General features: G+C 36.1%; 1 long non-coding RNA gene across 2 annotated transcripts in view; it reads left to right on the plus strand.

Annotated features, from left to right (window-relative positions):
* LOC136838671 (uncharacterized) overlaps positions 1 to 20,818 on the plus strand; it is a 526,494-nt gene that overhangs the window by 149,571 nt on the left and 356,105 nt on the right. The window lies entirely within an intron of this gene.

The following is a 20,818-nucleotide window of genomic DNA, read 5'->3' on the forward strand; positions in this document are numbered from 1 at the left end:
GATGTCAAATTATCCTTATAAAACTTTTTTGGGTCTCCACATATCGTGGACATTTCTACCATAACATTTGGTCTTTATATATATTTATATATACATATATATATATATGTATGTATGTATGTATATATATATATATATATATATATATATAAACATTTATACATATATATATATATATATATATATATATATATATATATATATATATATATGTATATATATTATATATGTGTGTGTGAAAAAATATAAACATACACATATATGAAAGTGTATATAAATGAAAATAGCATTTGAGATTCCCACCTAAAATGACTCAGAGTGGAAAGTCTTGTTCGGCTTGAGAGAAGCTTCACAAACCAATGAAAAGAACAGAGCTCGGCCATTACTTGATGGGAAATGTCTTATTATTATTTTTATATCTCGTGGAGTTGAGGGAGATTACTTTTTAGAAGTTGCTGAATATACTTCCAGAAGCAAATTTGAGATATTGATTGTAATATGCTGTTGTTATGACAGTAATCAAGCTAATGCGTCTAGTAAATGCATTTAGTAAATGCGTCTAGCAAATATGTTCAGTAAATGCGTCTAGCAAATGCGTTTAGCGGATGCGACTGACTAAAATACATCTAGTAAAGGCGTCTTGCAAATGAGTAGTAAATATGTCTAGTAAATACGTTTAGCAAATGCGTCTAGTAGATGCATTTAGCAGATGCATTTAGTAAACTCGTCCAACAAATGCGTCTAGGAAATGTCTTTAATAAGTGCGTCTAGCAAATGCGTTTAGCAGATGCAGCTGGTAAAATGCGTCTAGTAAATGTTTCTGGGAAATACTTCCAATACAATCGTCTAGCAATAATGAGTCTAGTAAATGCGTCTAGTAAACGAATCGCGTAAATGCGTCTAGTAAAAACACGTCTAGTAAATGCGTCTAGAAAATGAGTATAGTAAATCTTTCGTAAATGAAATTTTACGAAAATGAAATCTCTCTCTCTCTCTCTCTCTCTCTCTCTCTCTCTCTCTCTCTCTCTCTCTCTCTCTCTCTCTGTCGTTCAAAAGGTCTTAAAGCTCACGGAGAAATAAAGGAAGAAGAAGAAATGTGGCTTTTCTTTCGCCATGTCGAGTCGACGCTTATCAGGAAGGTCACGTGACCTTAGCAGGAAATGTCAGCTTCCGTTTGATTTGCAACGCAGATTTTTAATTCAAACAGTAGATTGTATTTTTCAACAGTATCTCACACATTCATTGCCTCTAGTTAAAGTGTGCGTTTAAGCTGAAAGAGAAAATGTGGAACGTAGCAAAATATAATAGTTTTTCCCAGATTCTTGTGGGGTACTTGTCACTATCTGTATGCGATCTGGATATGTATATATATATATATATATATATATATATATATATATATATATATATATATATATATATATATATATATATATATATATGTATATATGTTTGTATATATATATATATATATATATATATATATATATATATATACTGTATATATACTTATATGTATAGATGACAAAAACTGAAATGAAGATACTGAAATACCAACGCAATATAAAGAAAACTAGGATCACTTTTTTCTTCCAGTCGTCGAACACGGGGCTGAATTTCAAGAGTTGAAGGAAAGTATAAATTTTAATCGTTCGTTAGATGGCGCTGAAAACTTAAAGGGGAAAACTTCGTTGACATAGCGGAGCGTAGGAGGATGAAGAGAAGGAAGAGAAGAGGAGGAGGAGAAGGAGAGAACAGGGGCAACAATTAATTCCTTTGTGGAATCATATACGCTGTTGTGGTTTTCAACAAACTCTCTCCTAGGGTCGGAGCCTGTAAGGGGAGATTGGATCGTTACTCTGATTGATATATATATATATATATATATATATATATATATATATATATATATATATATATATATATATATATATATATATATATATATATATATATATAAGGTAACACATAAAAACACCAAAGGATAGATTTTACAGTGTTATATTACGAAGACAACTGTCCGCTGAGGAAGACAATTGTCTTCGAAATGTAACACCGTAAAATCTACCCTTTTGGTTTTTTTATGGGCTGTCTTTATTAGATGGAATTCTGTTTTAACAGATAATATTTTAGAGTCATATATGTATATGTATATATATATAAATATATATGTAAAATTATATATTTTATGTATGCATATATATGTATATTTATAATATCACATACACCATTGTTTTTTTATATTCATAAACACTAAGCTACAAATGTCGTTTAATATCCTATTGGATCTGCCTCCGGAATATTGAGGAAACGGAATTATAATTCATAAACAATTCGGTGCCTGCGAGGTTCGAACTCCCGACGGTACGGATCGACGATTCTCAGTGATGGTAACCACTGCTCTCTCTCTCTCTCTCTCTCTCTCTCTCTCTCTCTCTCTCTCTCTCTCTCTCTCTCTTTTAATTTCTCTTTGTCTTCCTCTCTCGGTATATTCTATGATACAATTACTGAAATATATATTTTGAGAAATACAGGTTTACGTGTTGCACAAAATTTAAAATCATAATACTATTCCTTTTCATTTAATTATTAGGAGATTTTACACAATACTGCACCAAATAATTTTTGAGGTTTTCACACACAGACAACAATCCTATTTCAACTATGTACACAAAATCCCACCAGATAACAGATCACTCAGCATTCCTTAGGGTACGGCCACACTTCAGTAAAAGCATATCTTGAACACACCTATCCAAGAGCCTTCGTACCTTCACAGGAAACTGTTTTATTGGATGTTCATGAATACTTTAGACTCGAGGTAGCCGTCGGTCAAACCCAATCTCATCCCGAGATCTCTGTCAACATTTAAAGAGGCTGGTTTGATATTTTTCCGAGGGAGCAGCAGCAGCAGTTGTTTGCCCTATTCCTGACGTTGTTTTGCCACAGTCATTAAATGTAAGAATTCGACTTTAAATTTATAGGACTAACATACTTTGCTCTCAAAATCATGAACATATTGGGGAATGTATGTCACAAGTTGCTCTCAATGCCATAAACATATCAGGGAATTTGTATCATACGTTGCTCTTAAAATCATGAGCATTTTGAGTAATGTGTATCATATGTTGCTCTTAAAATCATGAGCATTTTGAGTAATGTGTATCATATGTTGCTCTTAAAATCATGAACATTTTGGGGAATGTGTATCATATGTTGCTCTTAAAATCACGAGCATTTTGTGGAATGTGTATCATATGTTACTCTCAAAACCATGAACATTTACGAAAATGTATATTATACGTTGCCCTCAAAATCATGAACACGTACGGAGATGTATATCATACGTTGCCCAAAAAATTACGAATATTTACGGAGACGTATATCATACGTTGCTCTGAAAATCATGAACATGTACGGAGATGTATATCATACGTTGCTCTCAAAGTCATGAACATGTACGGAGATTTATATCATACGTTGCTCAAAAAATTATGAATATTTACGGAGATGTGTATCATACGTTGTTCTCAAAATCATGAACATGTACGGAGATGTATATCATACGTTGCTCTCAAAACCATGAATATTTACGGAGATGTATATCATACGTTGCTCTCAAAACCATGAATATTTACAGAGATGTATATCATACGTTGCTCTCAAAATTATGAATGTTTACGGAGATGCATATCATATGTTGCTCTCAAAATCATGAATATTTTGGGGAATGTATGACATACGTTACTCACAAAATTATGAACATTTGGGGAATGTATATCATATGTTGTTCTCGATGTCATGAACATTCTGGGGAAGGTATATCATACGTTGCTCTTTAAATCATGGACATTTTGGGGATTGTACATCGTATGTTGCTCTCAGTATCATGAACATTTTTGGGAATGTATATTATACATTGCTCTTGAAATCATGAAAATTTTGGCTGATGTGTATGATACGGTGCTCTTAAAATCATGAACATTTTGCGGAATGTATATCATACGTTGCTCTCAAAATCACGAACATTTAGGGACGGGGGAATATTTATTCTAAAAAAATGCTGAGTTGAATTTTGAGAAGATAATTTTATATTCTTCCTCATCCAGTGCTAAACTCTGTCTCTTGCTCTAAATTTTAGACAGACTTTTCGGATTCGTTCATACTTAAGCATTCATGACGTCATATCTTGTACTGACATATATAAAATTCGAAAAATGATTAATGGATAATGTCGCAGGCTTTCTAACAAATCACAATCCTCAGGAAAATATGATGTTGATTCGAAATCTGACTGAGATAGCTATTCTTGCTAAGTATGACTCCAGTCTTTGCTTGTTATTACACTTATAGAAAAGAGGAATATGCATGCAGTGGTACATTAATTATAATTTCACGTCACTTATGACGTGGCATATGGAAGAAAAGTAACTTAATATTTACATTCACCATTATTACTAAGCCTACGAAAAACGCACAAACGAACACAAAGATTACTTTGAAAGAAATTGATAATTTTTTAAATTTAAAAATCGGATTCGTGGGCTCTAATAATAAAAATTCCTGACGGATTTTTTATCATTCTTTTTTATAAGTAGCAGTAATCGTGGTTGTAGTATCGACATGGCCGCCTTTATTATTATTATTATTATTATTATTATTATTATTATTATTATTATTATTATTATTATTATTATTATTATTATTACACTCCAGACAGTCCCTTGCTTCGCGAATAGATGAGAGAGAGAATGCTCAGTAATGGCATGTTTTATTATTATTAATATTATTATTATTATTATTATTATTATTATTATTATTATTATTATTATTATTATTGTTGTTGTTGTTGTATGAAGAATTTTTATATAAGGAAGATAAGCCATGTGAAGTTAATTCGTTGTTATTATTATTATTATTATTATTATTATTATTATTATTATTATTATTATTATTATTATTTAAAAATACAGAATAATTCATACAAAAATAAACTGGTATAGTATAATAATAATAATAATAATAATAATAATAATAATTATTATTATTATTATTATTATTATTATTATTATTATTATTATTATTATTATTATTATTATTATTATTATTATTATTATTCTCTAAATATCACTTTACCGCAACGCTAATGGCAGGGAGAAAAAAAGACTTCAATGACGTTCATGCGCGGTAATTTAAATGTCAAAAGTTTGAAGCTTTCAACGTCGACTTTTATTCGAAGTCAAAATCCTTTGACATTTCCTTCTCACCACAAGACCATCGTACCATCATCATCGTTTCCATCACCATCATCACCATTTTCACCATCATCATTTTCATCATCACCATCATTTTCACCGTCATCATAATTTTCATCACCATCATCACTTTCACTATCATCATCATCATTTTCACCATCAGCGTTTTCATCATCATCATCATTTCCACCATCATCATCATTTTCATCACCATCATCACTTTCACCATCATCATTTTCGTCACCATCATCGTCATTTTCATCACCATCATCATTTTCATCATCACCATCATTGTCACCATCATTTTCATCACCATTACCATTTCCACCATCATCATTATTTTCAGCATCATCATCATCGTTTTCGTCATCATTATCATTTCAAGTTGTTGCCAAGTACATAGACCCATCTGAACCAGGCCATTGAGAGAGAGAGAGAGAGAGAGAGAGAGAGAGAGAGAGAGAGAGAGAGAGAGAGAGAGAGAGGGTGTTTGGATGTCAATTCTCTGAGGCGCTTTCATTCCCCGTAGGGGGTAGGGTCGTCTGTGCATCTCGTGTGGTGCACTGTAGGTATTAAAAAGGTAGTTTGCAGCATCCCTTCGGCCCATAGCTTCACCCACTTTTTAACCTTTTACTTTACCTCCATTCCCACTTACTCTCTCCCATCTTGCAGTCCAATCACTCTAACTCCCTCTTTTTCACCTTGAAGACTGAATGGCTGGAAGTAGCCCAGAGATTGGCCTTATATCCAAAATTTTATGAATCACTGAGGCGCTTTTTTAGGACCGTCTTACATACAGATGAACTCTGCTTTCACTTCCTATATTTCAAAGTGACTTTATTATTATTATTATTATTATTATTATTATTATTATTATTATTATTATTATTATTATTACTCGTCTTCACTGGTTTTCAGATATTGCCCCAGTGCTCTGCTCTCGATGGTGACACAGTCCTCTATGCTTAGTAGGCCTCTCTCTCCTTTCTTTCGTGTTATGTATAGTCTGTCTGTATTTGCTCTTGGGTGTAGTGCTTTGTATATTGTCATGTGTTTCCTAGTTTCATGGTCTATGCTGCGGAGTTCAGCCTTCGTCCACTCCACTACTCCTGCGCTGTATCTGACTCTGGTACTGACCATGTGTTTATGGCTTTCGTCATGTTTCCGGCGTTGAGTTTTGACTTGATTTTCGCCTTATCATCATCATCATTATTATTATTATTATTATTATTATTATTATTATTATTATTATTATTATTATTAAGATGAGCCCTGTTCATGCAGAACAAGCCTACAGGGGCCATTGACTTGAAATCCAAGCTCCCAAAGAATGGTGTTCATTTGAAAGAAGTAACAGAAGATAAAGGGAAATACATAAGGAAGAGATCAATTATTAGGAGAGAAAACAAAAGATATTTTCAATAAATTGCTAAATAAGAGACAGAAATATAAATAAATTGTTAAAATACAAGGAGGATTATTTTAGGGTAGTAATACATTGCATCTTTGCTTTAACTTTTGAGGTCCCAATTGCACAACATCCTCAGGGAGACTCTTCCACTGTTCCACAGTCCAACGGTGTGAGGAATAAAGGACCTCTGGAACTGAGAAGTTCGAGAGCGTGGCACATTTATTGAGCATGAGTGTTTGTTGTTTATAAAAAGTTCTGGATCTAGGGTTAAAATATTACTCTATTTAAGATGTGAAATATGGGATATAAGGGCCACTGCAAATCACTTAACATTTTTTTTTATTTCATAAAAGACTTATTTGTATATGAATGGTCGGAGAAAGATGTGCTAAAAGATGACTTTGATTTTAGCAACATATGGCCTTATTCTTTTTTATTTATTGACATTTTTATGATATTCAACCATTTCTGTCAATTACCAGATTAGTGGTAACAAACCTATCAGTTTCATCTTCTGACCGTTATTCATCATGTACTGAATAACCAAATGGTTCCACAGTGCCAGGTCATTAGATCAAAATCTCACAAGTTAATCAATCGACGAGCAAAATAACTTCAGAAATAAGATACAGTAGAATTTTTTTCGGCAGTGGGATCATAGAAAATGGGAATAAGAATAAAGGAAAACGAAAATGGAAACCATAGAAAATGGGAATACTCCATTCTGATCCTCAGCTGAAAAAACTAACGGACAAATAGAGTAGAATAGAATATAGAATTTAGGCCAAAAGGCCAAGCGCTGTGACCTATGAGGTCATTCGGCGCTGAAAGGGAAATTGACAGTAAAACGGTTTAAAAGTTTTAACAGGAGGAACACCAACCAGTTGTTAGGAGGGGATGGAAAGTAATATGGAAGAGAGAATATGAATAGAGGCACAGTGAAAGGAATGAAAGTGGTTGCAGCTAAGGGTCGAAGGACGCTGCAAAGAACCTTAAGTAAAGCCTGCAGTACGCGCATGAGGTGCACTGACGGTACTCTCCTACGGGGTCTTACTGACCAATCCAATAGACTATAAACCCAAGATAGCTCCAAAGGGAAATCAGCCTGCAGATCAAGATACAGAGGAGTAGCATAGTGGAGAGAATATACAACTATTCACTCTAAGTTCCTGATATCACCTTAAACTTTGTACCCTGGGTCAAAACACTAAAATGAGCATAAATTTTGCATGTGACGTCACGACGACACCTGCAGTTCCTGATGTCATAACCAGCGCGGGACGCTTCAATAACCAATGGAATGTATAGCATTCTGCTTTTTTACTGGAGAGCTGTCTGTTTGTGAAACATACACACAGACAGACACACAGAGGAAGGTCAGAGTATTATCGAGCATGAGAGTTGTAATGCAAGATTTTTAACAGGTGTATGTTTTCACCAACAAAAGCGCGTGTTGAGTATATTCAAGTAGCCACACATGCGTACAAATATACTTGTGTATATAGCCTATACACCTACACATTACATATATATATATACATATACATGCATACATACATACATACATATATTAATAACAGGACCTCATTTAAACTGGATGGCACCAGATAATGAGGATAGTTAGTCCTTGAAAGTTTGTAACTTTTCCTGAATAAATAGCTCCGCTAGATACCAAGTGATAAAGTTTATTATATTTATATATATATATATATATATATATATATATATATATATATATATATATATATATATATATATATACTGTGTATATACATATCTATATACATATATATATATATATATATATATATATACACATACATATATTGTATATATATTGTTGGGTGACATTGCAGTTGACGCAAAGAAGTAAAATAATTGATGTGATGCGTCAGTCTCCGGTCTTGCTCTAGAGTTGTCACAAGAAGAGATTGTAAGGTTTGGCAATATTTGAGGAAGAGGCTATTTCTTTATTCAAGTCAAAGGCTCACACACACACACAAGTGCTCAAGGCTGTACCTTCCCCTCGACCTTTGTGTCAAACGTAACTCTTTCAGTTTCGAAGAAGCAAAATTTAACTCGACTGATATTGACTCCAAAATGGTTTTCCAAAAACAGCGCACTCTTTCTCTCTCTCTCTCTCTCTCTCTCTCTCTCTCTCTCTCTCTCTCTCTCTCTCTCTCTCTCTCAAGATGAACCAGTGTGGCAGGTAATTGGATTTCCCAGAGCGATGAACGGGATCATCTACAACACGAGAGAGAGAGAGAGAGAGAGAGAGAGAGAGAGAGAGAGAGAGAGAGAGAGAAGGTTCGTTAAGCCTGTCTTTAATACAAATCCAGGTGGAAGGAGAGAAAGACACCACGAAAGAAAATGTGTTCATTGATTAGTGTGCTACTGCAAACAGTGTGTCGTTTTGTAGCATCAGGGTTAATACTACTCAGTTGCTAGAAGTTGTATCTCTGTTGCGACTAAAATGTGTAATAGTTCACCCAGAGCAGATGTGGAATCTTCTGATCTCTGAATATTTAAGCGAGGAGCAAATTCATTCTTGATCTCTACTGCTGCTGACGTCTCCTGAACATCAGGTTTGTCGGTTTGATTTTCGTATTCCGTCATACTTATTTATCAGTCACCTTTTCCTTTACCTTGCCTCTCTTTGAAGGCTGATTACCCTTTGGAGCCCTCTTGGGGTTATCATAGTCAGTTGACTCTGTCCTTAAAGATTTTCGTTAGAAGGTCTAAAAAAAGAAAGTAAGATGGACGGAGAGAAATGGTCACGAAAGGAAACTACGTCCTTTTGACCGAGTAACAGATTCGACTCAAGTTTTTGCTAGGGTGCCTCTGAGATTATCATATTTTTAGTTTTCTGTTAAAGAGAAAACTATTGTGACGGCTTTGTTTGTCCGTCCGCCCTTAGATCTTAAAAATTACTGAGGCTAGAGGGCTGCAAATTGGCTTGTTGATCATCCACCCTCCAATCATCAAACATACCAAATTGCAGCCCTCTAGCCTCAGTAGTTTTTATTTTATTCAAGGTTAAAGTTAGCCATAATCGTGCCTCTGCCAGCGATATAGGAGAGGCTACCACCAGGTCGTGGTTAAAGTTTCATGGCCGCGGCTCATACAGCATTGTACCGAGACCACCGGAAGGTAGATGTATTTTCGGTGGCCTTGATTATACGATGTACAGAAAACTCGATTGCGCCGAAGAAACTTCGGCGCATTTTTATTTGTCTGTGATACTTTACCAGGATCCATAATATTGGTACTTTTAATTTTTGGGTGTCTTTATCTTGCTGTCCAACCACTCCAACTCCCTCTTTTCACTGTCTTCAGCGCTGATGAATGGCCGGAAGTGTCCCAGTGCTTTGGTGGACAGCCTTAAAATTTCAGAAATCAGCAGTCTTCTTCTTCTTCTTCTTCTTCTTCTTCTTCTTCTTCTTCTTCTTCCTTTGACGTCAGAGAACTCATCTCCCGATAGAAGAGCGAGAGAGAGAGAAGTTCCATTCACATGTATTCTGTTCTCAGTTGTTTAATCACATTATGTCTTTTTTTCCGTAAAAAAATATAGAGCAAAAGATCAAACAGAGAACTCCTTTGGATTTTTGTTCACACACACAGAGAGAGAGAGAGAGAGAGAGAGAGAGAGAGAGAGAGAGAGAGAGAGAGAGAGAGAGAGAGAGAGAGAGAGAAATTTAATCTTTAGAAAAAAACTTATGAGATTAATTTCAATTTACATCAAAGAAACCTGTCTGAGAGAATCTGATGTGCTCTTTCTTTGAGTGGAATACTTACTAAGAGATTCATATAGACACATCTTGTTGTGTAAGTCGATTTGAGTTAACTTGATTCGAATAAAAGTAAATGTTTTCTTCACGACTTTATCTTAAAGGTATTTAACTCTCTTTGACTGCTAGAAGGAAAACAGTTTTCCGGGCAGAATCATAACCAATGTTCGTCACATTTACATCTATTTTCCCTCTTGCTTTTATTAAAAAGTGAATAATTCTCATTTGTCTTTTTTCTGGCTTATTGCCAAATCCTCTCCTTGTCCATCCTTTTGGAAATACAGAGTTGCGTTTCACGTGGTGCACTGTAAGCACTACAAAAGGGTGTTTGTAGCGTCCTTTTGGCCCATAGCTGCAGCCACTTTTTAGCTTTTCACTTTACCTCCATTCTTTCTTCCTTCCCTCAGTCATCGCTTTCAACCTCTCTAACTCTTTCTTCTTAGTGCAGCTGTGTGGTTTTCTCTCAGTTCCCCGTTAGATCTTGATACTTGATCTTTATTTTCTGGATTTCTTTATCTTGCTGTCCAACCACTCCAACACCCTGTTTTCACTGGCTCGAGCGCTGAACGGGGTGGAAGTGCCCCAGTGCTTGGCTTGACAGCCTAATTTTCATAAATCAGTCTTAACTTCTACTGTCGGAAAGGTACTTCAAGAAGCTCCATCTAACAATTTGTTTCCTAAAAACCTTGAGTTCTGTTCTCTTTGGTGAATAGCCAATGTGGTTTCCATAAGGTAAGATATACTGCAGAATTTCTTTAAAATTTCACTGATATTTCAGCGACCTTCCCTCTGAGCTTTGATGAATAATTCGTTGTCGTTCTTCACATCTCTGACCTTATTTATAGCTTTTATGTTTTCTGTAAACGAAAACTATTGTGCCAGCTTTGTCTGTCCTTCCGCACTTTATACTGTCCACATTTTTTCTATCCGCCCTCAGATCTTAAAAACTACTGAGACTAGAGGGCTGTAAATTTGTATGATGATGATCCACCGTCCAATCATCAAACATACCAAAATTGCAGCCCTCTAGCCTCAGTAGTTTTGATTTTATGTAAGGTTAAAGTTAGCAGTGACCGTGCACCTGGCAACGATGTAGGATAGGCCACCATCGGGCCGTGGTTAAAGTTTCATGGGCTGCGGCTCATTCAGCATTATACCGAGACCACCGAATGATAGATCTATTTTCGGTAGCCTTGATTATACGTTGTAGCGGCTGTACAGAAAACTCGATTGCGCCGAAGAAACTGGCGCATTTTTTACTTGTTTTTTTCATATGACTACTTTATATTTCTTGCTTTTGGCGACACAGCACATGATCCTGCATCCACCTGTAGAGCTGTTGGAACATATTGGAATTGGAATAAAAAATTTAGGTCAAAGGCCAAGAGCTGGGACCTATGAAGAGGTCATTCAGCGCTGAAAATAATGTTGAAACAATTGTTAGGAGAGAGTGGACAGTGAGATCGAAGAAGGAGAATATGATTGGCGATACAGTGAAGGGAATGAAACTGGGTGCAGCTAGGGGCAGAAGGGACGCTACAAAGAACCTTTAGTAATGTCTACAGTGCACCGCGTGTGGTGCGCTGACGGCACTTCCCTTCAAAGGTACCTCACCGACTTCTCCTCATCTTTATTAAAGCTATGCCCTCCTGTTTACCTCTTCTCCGGTCTTTTTCTCTTTCTTTTTTTTTTCTTACGACCCTCAGTATTACGTTCTTTATTCACATGCCAACCCTTTTCTGTGGATCCACACTGTCAGGAATTGCCTTCTAATCTATTAACTCTAATCTTGAGTTATATCTTTATATCTTGAATTCAATTCATCCGAAACAGACTTCCCTCGTACTTCTGTTTCCTTTTCCTTTTCAAGGAAAACTTATCAATCTCCCCCACCCCCTTCCCGTAGGGGGATAGTGCCGTCAGTGCACCTCATGCGGTGCACTGTAGGCATCACTTTAGGTTCTTTGCAGCTTGCCTACGGCCTCTAGCTGCAACCCCTTCCGTTCCTTTTACTGCACCTCCTTTTATATTCTTGTTCTTCCATCTTACTTTCCACCCTCTCTAACAACTGATTCATAGTGCAACTGCGAGGTTTTCCTCCTTTTACACCTTTCAAACTTTGATTGTCAATTTCCTTTTCAGCGCTGAATGGCCTCATTGGATCCATTGCTTGGCCTTTGGCCTAAATTCTATATTCAGTTCAATTCAGTTCAATTATCAAAATCCCCCCCACTCCCCCCGCCCTTTTCAACATTCTGGTTATCCAGGATGCTTCCATCTCAATCTGGAGAGATTGTTCTGTTAAAACTGCTAAATCTACCTCTAAATAATTGGGTAAATTGTTTAGTTGCCGTTAAATCTTCTATTTATTTTGATTATTGAAGCCATGCAAGTTTTATACGTTGGGTCTCTTGTGGAGTATTGTTCATTTATTTGAAATGTTTTCTTCTTTCTTTTCTCTGCCTCCCTTCCCGTTGCGATCGATTCCGTGATAAGTGGCTCGATTAATGAGCCCAGTGTCACCACATCTGTCGTTACTCGTTCCCTTTGCTTCAGGGTGGCTCCTCTCTCTCTCTCTTTTTGTTTACGTCAAGGTGTCTCTCTCTCTTTCTGCTCTCTCTCTCTCTCTCTCTGTTTTCTCTCTCTCTCTCTCTCTCTCTCTCTCTCTCTCTCTCTCTTTCTCTTCTGTTTACTTTCAAGGTGGCCTCTCTCTCTCTCTCTCTCTCTCTCTCTCTCTCTCTCTCTCTCTCTCTCTCTCTCTTTCTTTTCCGTCAAATACATGAATCTGTAACAGCCAGAGTCGAATATTCTTTGCACAAACGGATACTTTTGGCCCCGTCCCAAAAGAGCGTCAGACTCAGAGATCAAATTACGCTGAAGAGCGTAAATTAGCTCGGCTGTGGTGGGAGGCTCCGGTTGCCCACTTTGCATAACAGTAACACTTGGCACCAGAAACTCAGAGACCCAGAACTTGAATTAGAGGACGTGGTCAATGCAAGTCTAACAGGCAGCGGCTTTTGTCTGAGTCTGAATTTGAGGAAGCAGTCAATGCGAGTCTTACAGGAAGTGGCTTTTGTCCGAGTCTGAATTTGATGGAGCAGTCGATGCGAGCCTTACGGGAAATGGCTGGCTTCGTCTGGTTCGATGTTTCCTTCGAAACAGAGTCTGTCACTTAAAATTGAAGGGTTTTGTACATTATTACTGCATAATTACTGTATGATTTTTTAAAAACTGTGAAGAATAGAAGTAAGAAATTCAGCTGTAGTGAGACAATTACAGCATTTTTTAGATTCTGTTAATATAGGCGCCTTTGTTAAAATATTTTCCAGTTGATTACCTAATTCATGTTTCATTTGCTCCTCGCTTAAATATTTGGGGATCGGAAGATTCCACACATTTTCATTGTAGCCAAGACAAAACTCCAGGTAAACTGTATTGATAAATCTCCTGTATACTGATGTACAATTTAATCTTTCCTACAAACGTTATCTAGCATTAGCAGCCCAGTGGATATTCAACACCAGCGTTCTTACCTGTAATTTGCTTCCCTTGTAAACCTTAAAAAATCGTCAGTGCTTTCACATTTTTTGTAACCCCCATTTCCAGAGCTCCATCCCCGCCTCCTCCGTTACTCTCCACTCATTTTGTGCTCCGACGTTGCTCGTTCTTTCCAACGCAGCCTCGATATTTCTCAAAGCACTCTCACTCTCGCGTTACCGTAAAATCTTCCCTTGCAGGAAGGGTCGTTTTAGATTCCTCTGGATGTTTCTGTCCGGATTTTTTTTTATTCTCGTTTTCGTTGGGGTTGGATGATATAAGGCAGATGTTCCTCATTCCTCTTTTCTACTTCTAACATCCAGTCGTCTTTATATATATATATATATATATATATATATATATATATATATATATATATATATATATATATATATATATATATATATATATTATATATGAGGAACAGAAATATTTTTCAACATGTTAAAGGAGTGGGTGCAGGAAAACAATAGATTCCAAGTGCAGTAATTTAATCCTACGTTTCGTGACCTTTTGTCACATCATCAGGGACATCTATAAATGAAAATTCAGACATTAGAGTGCTTCCAAAACATTAGCAAGTATATGAAAATATATATAAAATACACTTAAAGATTACACTTAAAAACCACGAAATTAAAATTATATAAAAATGAATTAGGCACTAAGTAAAATCACAGACACACTAAAAAGCTATGCAAGAAATTACACATACACTAAACATAAAAGAAGAGAATTTAAAATTACACAATAAAAATGCAATAACAAAACCAATAGGTAAAATCACAGACAAACTTGCGGGAAAAACACCAGCCTTTCAGAGCCCTCAACCTGAAACTTATTCCAAAAATCATAGAACTATTGGCTCATTGTTTTCTCAGAAAGATCGGCTCTGTCCCTTGATGACGTCGGGCGTAGTATATGAGTATAAGTACCCGGATGTAATTCGGGTAATTATGTGGGTTCGACCCGACGTTTACTCAAGGTGAGAGCTGAATACTGGAATAAGTCATTGTACTGGCTGCAGACTATCCAGCCCGGAATTGTCCAACATTAGAAATCCTAACAACTGTAAAACACCTATTTCGATTATTTCAAAATTTAGGTCAAAAAAGAAACATCAGTGAGAGCCTCAATATCAAATTGAAAGTCCCTTCGCTTAATCACCAACTACGGCTGCTGCACTGTTTATTGCCTAATTTGGTTGTTTATATTTTGTTCTCTGGTCTGTATGTTTATATGAATTTTATCTTTTTACTCTTGCTCTGAAAGGTTGGTGTTTTTCGCAAGTTTGTCTGTGATTTTACCATTGGTTTTGTTATTCCATTTTTATTGTGTAATTTCAAATTCTCTTCTTTTATGATATTGCATAGCTTTTAGTGTGTCTGTGATTTTACTAGTGCCTAATTCATTTTTTATATAATTTTAATTTCGTGGTTTTTTAGTGTAATTTTTATGTATTTCAGTGTTTACCTAATGTTTTGAAAGCACTCTAATGTCTGAATTTTCATTTATAGATGTCTTGATGATGACAAAAGGTCACGAAACATACTGCACTTATGCACCCACTCCTTTTAATATATATATATATATACTGTACAGTATATGTGTGTGTGTATATAAATGCATATATATACTTATATATACATATATATTATATGTTTATTTATGTGTTTATATATATAATTTTCGTTAAAAGCAATTCCTTTAGTAGCATCAGTAAGGTTCCTGCAGGTATCTCCATACCGTCTGAGTTTTTTCCGATTCTCGTGCGTCAGTTTCTGGTCAAAAATACGCAGACTTCCTTCTTCCACTTATTGGTTTTTGTCGCGACAGCTATTTCTCCAAACTGTGGCATTATCGAGCGACTACTGACTTACAATCTGCCCTTTGAAGCTATTAATATCATCGTGGTGGGGAGAATGACCTTGAGGCATGGTTACTGGTTGGTCAAGAGATTAAAAGCGTAACCGTTTAAGGGCGTTGTTTGAGTGCAAAGAGCATTGTGGCAACAAAGGTCAACTTTAAACATACACACACACACACACACACACACATATATATATATATATATATATATATATATATATATATATATATATATATGTGTGTGTATATATATATATATATATGTGTATATATATATATATATATATATATATATATATATATATATATATATATATATATATATATATATATATATATATATACACACACACGAGGTATGTTTATTAAATAGCGAGACTGTGATTACACCTAGTAAACAAAGCAGTCAGAACCGGTCATAACTGGATGCGTGGTGACTTTGAACATGTCTGAACCTGCATGACAAGCAGCAGCACTCTGTGACGTTCAGTTGACTGTTATTCGCAGTTTAGTTTGGTTGCGTTTTCTGTAATGGGCCTAAAAAATGCTAAGTTTAAAGGTTGAACAACGTGTCGATTTGAAATTTTTACCAACAGAATGTTTTCAGATGCTTAGTACAGCTTATGGGAATATTCGACTGCCTGTGCCGTGCGCGTGTACTTGAGTGGCACAAAAGATTCAGCGAGGGACGTGAGGTTGTCAAAAGTGATGAACGCTCTGGACGACAAGCACTTCAAGAATCGAAGAAAATGTTGAAAAAATCAGTCAGATTGTTCGAAAAGACTGCCGGCTCAGTGTACGAATGATAGCTGAATCTGTGAACATTGACAAATACACCGCATGGAATATTTTGCGCGAGGATTTTAACATGAAGAAACTTTGTGCAAAGATGGTCACCAGAGGAAAAGGAACGTCGCAAGGAATGTTGTGTTAAAACAGCTGACAGAAATTGATTTCCTCCTCCATGCCTTCGACCAGTGGAAGAGAAGACTAAAGCAATGTATTAGTGCAAATAGGGAGTATGTTGAAGGGGACGAGCATTAAATTTGTAATACATATAAATAAAGGTGAGTTATTTAATTAGTATCGTTATTGAACAGACACACCTCTTGTGTGTATGTATGTGTGGTTGTGTGTGTGTATGTATGTACAAACCTTTGCCTCATTAAACTTTACACAGTAGAAAACGGCTCTCCCGCTGATATTTCCAACATGGTTTCAGTATTTTCTCCGGACAGGCTATCACGCAATCCCATTTAAAGCGACTTCATCAATAGACGTCCACTAACGCGACGCATTTCTTGGAATTTCAACACAATAAAGCGTTAAAATCAACGGCGGATAATCTGCATATCTTATAACATCCTCCTTGCATTTTAATACAGTTTATCTTTAATCATTTATTTTTTCTTTTTAATAAGTGAGATCTCGTTTTTCTGTATTTCCCTTTACCTTCTCTTACTTTCCTAATGAACACCATATTCTTGGGAAGCTTGAATTTCAAGTCAGTGGCCCCTTTGGTGGGCTTGTTCCATATGAATAGGGTTCATCTTCTGAATGATAATAATAATTTATGAAAAATGACTTCAGCAAAACTTCCCTTTTGGCAGTGCGCCGGAAGTTTTCCGCATTACTACACACGACCCTTTCTGGAGCAGTGGGTGTAAACTCGTTACAAGAAGCGCAACTGCAGTTTTCATGCCTCTGGAGTGAGTCAGATTTTCCTGGATGTAGATGTACTGGGATGCTGTTGCTGCAGAGCATAACTTTCTTTGCTTTTTATTTTGGGAAGGGGGACGTTTCGTCACACTTAGCTGACAGCAGACAACTGTTATTCTTCATTTTTATATATATATATATATATATATATATATATATATATATATATATATATATATATATATATATAAACTATTTATATTTATATATATATATTTATATTTACATTATATATATGTATACATATTTATATATGTATTCATATATATATATATATATATATATATATATATATATATATATTATATGCATATGTATATTTATATATATATATAGGTATATTATATATAATGCCTCAGTTTCCCTTCATTTAGATATGTCCGGTTCTCCATCAGAGGGCAGGCTATCCTAATGGGGGTTCTACTCTCTCTCTCTCTCTCTCTCTCTCTCTCTCTCTCTCTCTCTCTCTCTTAATCTCTCTGACCTGACTAACCCCCTCTCTCTCTCTCTCTCTCTCTCTCCTCTTCTCTTCTCTTCTCTTAATGCAAGGAGCCCCCTGGGCCAAGATCTGGAGCCATGGCCCCTGATCCGTGACCTGACTAACCCCCTCTCTCTCTCTCTCTCTCTCTCTCTCTCTCTCTCTCTCTCTCTCTCTCTCTCCTCTAATGGACATGAGCTTCCTGGTTCCGGTCTCGTAGCTCGCCTCATCAGTCTCTGCCTTGATGGAAACCGTCTGATGGTAATAAGATGATGTTCACGTAGCCTTTTATAACTCTGACTTGAATGAATACCTTCCATGACAATTTGACCTTTTTTTTTTGTTATTTGTTCTGCCCTTTTTTATTTTGTTTTTTCTTTGTTTTATTATATGTTCAATACACAAATAATCCAGTCTCCAGTCGCCTGACAGAAAGAGGAAATAGATTAAAAGAAGAATGTTGTTATTTGATGACAAAACAGAAAATCTGCGCTTCAAACTCATCCCTTTACTAAAAGTAAAATCAACTTTGATTTTTTTTTCCGCTTTTTAGATTTTTTTGCTGTTTTTTGTGTTGCATTGGAGCTTAAACTAGGGGTATTTTCGGCCATTCAACACTTAAGACAGTGAGGAGGGGAAGCTGGGGTGGTTGGACAGCCAAATAAAGAGATCCAGAAAACTGAGTAGGCCTATATGGAGTACAAGGATCTTAAGGGTGGAACTGAACTACGCGTTCGTTCTGTCTATGAATAATCATAACAAAATAAATAAATAAATGTATGAATAAATAAATAAATACATACATAAGTGAATAAAGAGAGTGCATTTCACTTTCATCCGTGCAGCAGTCTAGTAATGTGACAATATGAGAGAGTAACAGATATTCTGAGGGCAGTCAGTTGCTATGTATCCAGTTAACGTGGATGAGTAATGCACATACTGTACTGCTGTGTATCCTCAGATCAAAGGATGTCTTGTAAATCTGCTTACGCTTTTCCCATCACTGCCTCTTGGAGAAGAGACAAGCCCAACAAGACCAGAGAGAGAGAGAGAGAGAGAGAGAGAGAGAGAGAGAGAGATTTTCAAGGATTCTAGGAGAGTGCGAGTATTTGCGTTCAGATGCATAGTAGAGAGTTTAATGTTTCCGAAAGTAGATTAGGTAGGTAGGTAGAGAGAAAGAGAGAGAGAGAGAGAGAGAGAGAGAGAGACTTGCTAAGGATTGTAAAAATAATTCGGCCCTATCCACAATCACATGATTCTTATTACAGGTCTGTAAACGATTCCAGTTGTTTCACAGGTTTTGCTTCTAATGCTTCAATAAAATAGTGATCTCCACGATTAGAGTCTTTGCTTCTCAGGAACAGTCAAAGAAGCGCTTTGGTGAACAACTTTCTCACATACGAACGTTTCAGCTTCAACAGCTGTTTTGTATCTAAATCAAGGCAAAACACCAAAACATAAAGCTATATAAAACATAAAACTATATAAAACGTAAAATCATATAAAACAAAATTATATACTGGTAAAGTACGATCCAAAGGAAGTTCACACTGAAGAATAAAATAAATATTTAACTTAAAGTTTTTAAAAACTAAGTTACCACCTTTTCTTAAATTAGAATCTACAAATTTTCCATTCTGTTGCGAATCAGATTTTGCTAACACTGATATGAGTGGATGGTTGGAACTCATCAAGTTCATTTATAAAAAACCAAGTTCTACTTGCTAGTCTTTCATTTGTATTTTTGAGAGCAAAGAGTAATGAAACAACCTCATAAAATTTTGCATTTTAATATCAACTTGCTTTTGGCGTGTCTCTAATGTGAAATGTAAAGTCACTGCGATATTTTCTTGCATTTCAAATGAAATTTTATGATTGTTAAAATTCTTTTACTATTTTCAGATACATTTTTTCATATGCATAGACCATTACTTATTTATCTACTGCCTCCAACTGTTCAGCTTGAAGGAATAGAAACATAGTAGGATTTCATTTTCTGCCATTTGAAAAATTTTTTAGAATTTTTCCAGCGACCCGACTGCTGACGCCAAGACACCGAAATGTTGTCATTTTCATTTAACAACCGGCCTATCTTTCATCTCCCTCATCTTGGAGCGAAGATTTATGGGCACATTAATGTCAGTGGTTTCCGAAGGACCAGAAATACAAGAGACAAGTGGGACGAAGAAGAAGTAGATATATTAGTCCGACATGTGCTTAGGGCTGTAAGATTTCTCTCTGAGGTTCTCAGCAAGAGTTGTTATTTATTTGTTTCGTCTGTTCCAACTTCCTTCCTCCGTTGAGGTTTTGAAAAAGCAAGAAATGCTTTCTTTTCAGTATATCTCATCACCTGAGTCTTTGATACATTTGAATTAAATCTCCGTGACCTGTCATACCAGAGTTAGAATTGAAAGGAGTATAAAATTCAGGCCAATGGCCAACCGCTGGGACCTATGAGCTCTTTCATCGTTGAAAGGGCAATGGAGCAAAAAAGATTTTGTGGATGTAACAGGAAGAAAATCTCGCTGTTGCACTATGGAACAGTTGTTAGGAAAAGGTAGAAAGTAAGATGGAAAAAAGAGAATATGAACGGAGGTACAATTAAAGGAATGAAAGGGGTTGCAGTTAGGGGCCAAAGGGGCCCTGCAGCGAACTTTAAGTAATGCTTACAGTGCACTGCGTGAGGTACACTGGCGGCACTACCCCTCTGTGGGGATCATCCCAGAGTTCTTTGCTTGACTGTGTCCGGACAAGAAACGAT

Source organism: Macrobrachium rosenbergii, chromosome 5 (genome assembly GCF_040412425.1).
Source record: "Macrobrachium rosenbergii isolate ZJJX-2024 chromosome 5, ASM4041242v1, whole genome shotgun sequence".
NCBI lineage: Eukaryota > Metazoa > Arthropoda > Malacostraca > Decapoda > Palaemonidae > Macrobrachium > Macrobrachium rosenbergii.